Source organism: Lepisosteus platostomus, chromosome 8, assembly GCF_059453375.1.
Source record: "Lepisosteus platostomus isolate fLepPlt1 chromosome 8, fLepPlt1.hap1, whole genome shotgun sequence".
NCBI lineage: Eukaryota > Metazoa > Chordata > Actinopteri > Semionotiformes > Lepisosteidae > Lepisosteus > Lepisosteus platostomus.
In genome coordinates this window covers 16,440,022-16,446,468 of record NC_142618.1, presented here as the reverse complement: position 1 = coordinate 16,446,468, position 6,447 = coordinate 16,440,022, and positions in this window count along the sequence as shown.

The window sequence follows — 6,447 nt, the reverse complement described above, 5'->3', positions numbered from 1 at the left end:
TCAAAGGAATTAATTATTTCGTTCCTCTGAAAAGGTTCAGTTGCATCATTGCTGAAAACACAAAGCTAAACTGGTTAGAAATTACGCATCATATTTGCATATTAATGTGGACTGAAGCCATGAGGAAATTATTTGAATTTGTTAACATGTGTATCAACTCATGTTGATGATCAGTGCCAGTTACATTTCTCTTTAGGTTTGCCCAGCACCAACACAAGAAATTTACAGCATAGTGAAATGCCTGATTTCCAGGAAATCCAGGAAACAGCCTTTAAACGCATACAAATAAATATTCTGATATTGATTTATTTCCATAATTTAAATTTGCTATGGATGTGACGAATTGTAAAAACACAGGCCAATCACAGAAACCTATGCACAGTGTTAGTACATTGTACTGCATATGTTCTCACAGGTGTAGGGCTTTTTGTGGTGAGTGGAAAGTGGTTAAGAAGCAAGAGGAGTAGGAAAACCTACTGTATGAACACCTTTTATACACATGGGACACCTAAAATAATTTGGGTTCAAGTAACTGATATTGTCAAGAACTACAGCATGCAGCAATTTTTATTTTATGAAAGTTTTGAAGGAAAACTAAAGTTAACAAATGCAAATATCTGAAAATATCTTAAATGGATAGCTACATTAACAATTTGGTGTTTTTGTAACATACATGCAACACTGTGAATATATTTAATTAAATAAAAGGTAAAAGTGTGTCTGAATTGAGGAGGGCTATTAGCATCAACTGTACGGCAATTTCTACAATGTATTCAGCCAGGTGAGAGACACTCTCGAAGACTGCAATGCCTGTGTTCTGTCAGTTTTTGTAAGTTGGGTCTGATTCACAGCACATCACAAAGGTGGATGACTCTTTTATTGTCTCAACAAAATATAAGCTAAAGTCTTTAAAAGTTGCTCTAATGGAATGTTAGCTTGCACACTATCCCAGACACTGCAGACTGTCCCACCCTTTTTGTGTGGTGTCTCCTCTGGGGAAATTAGGATACTTCCATGATAACAATCTGGAAGCTGGAGCTCTTGGGGGGAGTTACGTAACATATTATTCCGAAGCATTTGAATTAGCTCCACCTGAACTGAATTCTCAGTGAAAATCAATGGTCAAGGTGAAAAGGCACAAGTTTGTCTTCAAGGGGAACCGCAGTCCCAATTTTTCAGACTGGTTATTAAATCTCGGTAACTAAATTTGATGATACTATAGAAACATTTTACAAATTACGAATTAAGCACAAAATCGTGAACCTAATGAAAGTACTGTATGTTGTCACAAACTGCTGGTCTTGCCACGGACAAGACCGAGAGTTCCCACAAATTGTGATGTGAAGCGGCCCTTCCTGCTCACTAGTCACTGTAATGACTAATGTAATGCGATATACAAGTGAATAAGTACAGCTTGTGCAGCAGATATTTTACAATCAAAATGTCCTAAAGTGATCTCCATACAGAGTCAACAAGTAGGCAGTATTTTTTGGAAAAACCATCTCGAAGTTGAGAGCAATAGTTTTATTGGATTAAAAGTACTCACAAGCCTGCTTGTTTAATGTACCAGGGCAGCTTCAACACACCAGAAATTTTGTTGCCTCATTTGGAGTCGTAGAACATGGCACTGTGCATACCTGGAAAACGTGTCTATTTTGTGAGGCAAAGGGGATGAATTTACAAGTTATTGTTAACATCTTACTTTTATAGTGGTTTGAAATCATCAATGCTGATTCTTTGTAAACCCAAGTTATAAAAATAGCGGTGCAGTTCCCCTTTAAAATCGTTTTCCCATCACTTGGAAATCCTGAAAGCATCTGCAGATCAAATAATTATTGGTATTATATACACTAATACCTATATGTTTTTGTTCATGAACCCAGCAATATCTTAAGTGGGAAAAACCATCCTTCGAGGGCCTTGTGCTCCCTGTTTTGTTTCAGAGACAAAATCTCACAACAGATGCCTTTATTCTTGAACCCATTTTGTAACACATTTACTGTTTACATTTACAGCCCGTGATGTCAAATTATCATCGGCCGCACCGTGAAACAATAAAGCTGTGGAGCCTCCATTGTGCTGATGGTCATGCTCCAATACAGTTACCATACAGTAAAAACCAGACGGTTGTGCTACAGTATTTGTGTTGCCTGTCCCTTTAAGTTGGCTGCGATGGCCTGAATTCTTCTGGCTACTTTGTTTTGAAGAACAATAAGAAATTCCAGTTTCTTTTTGTGGGCACTGTGTGTATGCTTCATGACTCATCCTGATACCTCTCTCTTTAGTTTCATTTTCTCAAAATACACACACACACTTGCTGTAGTAACAAGGTCATGTATAGTTGTGTGTGCCCTTCGTAATCAGTTTGGCCTTTTGTACGAATTAAAGGATGAACATGGAGCCTCACATCTTTTGTAGCGCTCTGCATTTTGTTTCATTGCAGAAGGATGCTGCGTTTGGCAGTGCCTGTGCCATACCTTCATCACATCCATCCAGGACAGAGGCTGCTGCTGCGGCTCTGCAGCCTCAGCCCTCCACTGTAAACACGTAGCTGTGCTGTGTGCCCACCACACCTCAAGTGCTTTTCTTTCAGGGTTCCTGATGTTGGCAAACCTGCCGGAAACTCTCAGCAACTTTGACAGTTTGAATAATCATCATCATCATCATTTCAGAAACCAAAGGACTCCGTACAAGATAAAGAAAGACAAACATGTAGATAAAGAAAAGTACTAAAAACATACGATAAAACAAATAATAAACACGAACATTCAAGTTTATACAGATAGAATGTAGGTCAGTTAGACACTGGCCGGGGTAAAAAGGTGCGTTTTAACGCTAAATCGAAGAGCCCAAGAATTTCATTCTTGGAAAGAGGCGAGAGAGGGAAAAGATAGCTGCTGGATAATTATATGCTACTTGTAGACTCCTGCCAAACCACCACTGCGAACAACAGTGCTTGATTTCCCTACATGAGTCAAGCCTGAAGGAATACATTATTTTGATCAAATAAACTCCTTTGGTCATTACCAGGTCTCAGTTCCGCACAGAACATCAACACATCTATCAGTGATGAAATCGTTTAGCATTTCGCTCTTCCGATTTAGAGAGCGGGGCTGTTTATGAATGCAAATTGCCCCCCTTCCAATTTGCCTTTCCTCTCTCTTCCTAATCTCTCCCACTCCTTCTCTCTCCATTTTTGGTCAAGCGTCCAACCCACTTGACCTACTGGTCCTGTATACTGTTTCTTCTCTTCCCCTCTCCCCTGCGAATCTTGTTTTCACCCTTTTTTCAAGGACTTGGTGGGAACAATTGTGTTAAAGCATGGAGAGAGACTAAAAACGTCTGTACAGTATATACAGTACAGGAGATAGCTGGTCTGCACAGGTTTTAAGGACACATGGGGAGACACCATCTGGGCCAGATGCTTAATGGGTTTTCACTCTCTGAAAGGCTCTGCACACCTCGTGTTTAGAGAGCGCTAACACAAACTCCCCTGGTTCACTGGGAGCCTTGATAGCAGTCTCAGTCTTCTGAGCCTCAAACCAGAGATGCATCAGCAGAGGACATACAGTACCACTGGTGTTGCCTTTATAGCTTATGATAGCCTGTAAACCTTTTGCCTTGAGCTGCCCCCAGGCTGTTTTTCTAATTTGTCCTTGTATTCCTGTTTTGCCAGTTTGATAGCTTTTGTCCAGGTTATACTTTGATTTTCTATACAGTATATGTTGCCTGATTGAGAGGCAACACGCCATGCTTTAGGTTTATAGTTAATGTCTTTGTTCATCCAGTATTTCCAATTGGGGTATATCCATATCTTCCTGGTGGGAAGACATCTGTCCACAAACGAACTGATGTAGATTTGACCACCCTGTATACTCATTTAGATCAGTGGAAGAATCTTTGAATATCAGTCATTTCACAACAGTCTCCAGGTTTTATACTGTAATCATTTAGCATTTCAGTCTTCCGATTTAGAGTGTTTAGAAAATGTTAATGAATGCAAATTATCCGCCTTCCCTCTGTCTTCTTAATCTCTCCCACTACTTCCTCACCCCCTTCTCTCCATTTTTGGTCAAGCGTCCAACCCAATTCACCTACTGGCCCTGCTTATATCTGAGAGAATTTCTACGTCATTGTGCCAAAGATTATTAACCATGAAAAACACTCCACCTCCATTCTCCTTGCTGGGAGAATAAGATGCCCAGTCTATTCTATACAGCGTAAATCCAGCGGTATCGAGAACGCTGGGTTTCAGCCAGGGATCAGTGAAACAGAAGACGCAGCAGTCTCTAAAGTCGGGCTGAGTGTTGAGTCGACAGTGAAGTTCGTCAGTCTTACTGTCCAGAGATATTGGGGAGCCAAGGTCGGTGGGCACGCTGCCAGAACGGCATTAACACTCCTCTCCTCTTACCCCGCTTCCTCTTGCGTTTGTGTCCCAGACCCAAAGCTGTCCTCTTTCGACTCCAACGAAGTCAGATCCGAAGCTCTAAATCTCAGGTCCAAGCGTGTTTCTTGGTCCCAGGTGATGGTTGCATACAGTACATATTGTTTTTGTATTACACAGACATTACACGAAAATAAACACCCTAAACAGCAGAGCCACGTGAGACGTTGCCATGAAAAGGTGCCGCCACATACAAGATGATTCCCACTCATCCAGCTTGGACTAAAGTCTTACCCATTACATCTAGCAAACTTCAGAAAGCAACAACTCACTTCTGTTTTCTGCATCAGGCTACTTTCCTGGACCACCGCAGCATTTCCGCTTCCCACAACTGAGTTCTATCCCAAACTACCCATTACCGCTACTTGCTAACCGGTAGATCTTTCCCTGCTCCTGTGCTGTAGCGTCTTCCTCTGCCCGCCACAGAGCTCCCATCCAAGCTAGGTGGTCCCACTGCTGCATCTGGCGTCTAGTGCAGCCATCTGTTCACTGACTCGCAGTTCAGGGGGAAATAAGTAATGATTACCCCACAGTTCAATGAAAAACAAAATTGAAGATAACAAACCAGGAAAAGAACCTTATCAGATATTGCAATAAAAAATAGACAGATCAAAAGGTTGATGTAAAAGCAAGAACCCGCATGCTGAATACAGCCAAACAAGGTAGAAGAATTGTGAATGATGGATTGGAAAAACTGAAATATATATAAAGCATTTAAGCGTACGCACTGTACAGGATTTTATTTAATAGGCTACTGAAATTCTATTCTTTTCACTCAACATTTTGAAACAGGGTTTTCTTTAGCACTAGAAAACAGAACCATTTTTTCCCTTTGTTTTTCTTTTGTTCCGTGTTCTTGCCACAACATATCGTGCCCATTCTTCCTCATGCTATGTTGGCGCCCTAACATGCCACATTTGCAAAAGAGGCGCAGCCACCCACCCTGATGAGAAGAGCAACAGTAGGAAAATGACTGATGTGGGGGAGGTACCGTAACTGGAAGTGACACAACTTGAAACACAAGGCCGCCGCCAAGGTTGGAACATGAATAGGTGCCACCAGGCTCATGTTGCAATATATAAAAGGTGCAAAAGAGTCCATTAAAAAAAAAAACAGTGTTCTTCCACACAAAATACAGTTTCAGGGCCTGGGCATGTCACGACAAGCACTCTAGATTACTGATTACTGTGCGTATACTGCAAGTATGGGAGGGTGTGAGTATTCTCCTAGCTAACTGCAATGGAGATGAATATGTAGAAACCCATCAGTGAGGGGGCAGGTTTCGGCACAATAGACTGAGATCAGTGGCTGGCAGCTTTTCCATATAAAAAACAAAGAAAAAACAGAAGCAAATATGCACACCCCTGTATGACCGTGGTGGGGGACGCATATGGTTATTCATCTCTGTGCATTTTGCTGATTGCTAGTAGAAAAAGGAAACATTGGCATAAGACGATTATTAGTGATCTGTTGGGTGTTGCACCTGGAGGAATATAAAAAGCATCCCCCTGCAGGCTTTCTGAAAGGGAAAAGGAATGGGTTTTGTTTTACATTCAACTGCTGTGGGATAACGTGCGAACCCTTGTTCGAGATCGACAGGAAGATCTAAACAAAACCTGATTAGCTATGCAAGAAACCTTCCTCTGCAGAGAAAGGCTGAATACGTTCTGCCACATGTTACTGCCAGGTACAGTACGTAAACATTCTGATAAAGATGACACTGAGATGAAATCTCCTTTTCTAAGTTTATTTGTATATTCTCCTGAGAGGAAATTCAAAGAGTGAAATAATTTTATGACTTCCTGGTTCAATTTGTTTTTCAACATGGTTATACGATAAACTAAAGAACAGTGCACATTTCACTTGTCTGCATTGGCTGTTACATCACAGACGGCATGCGGAGCATACAGGGGTCACTGATGTCTGATAATTGTTCTGACCAACATACACTTGACACAAGCCTGAAGCCTACATGTTTATATCTCAGACGTGTTCATGGGAGA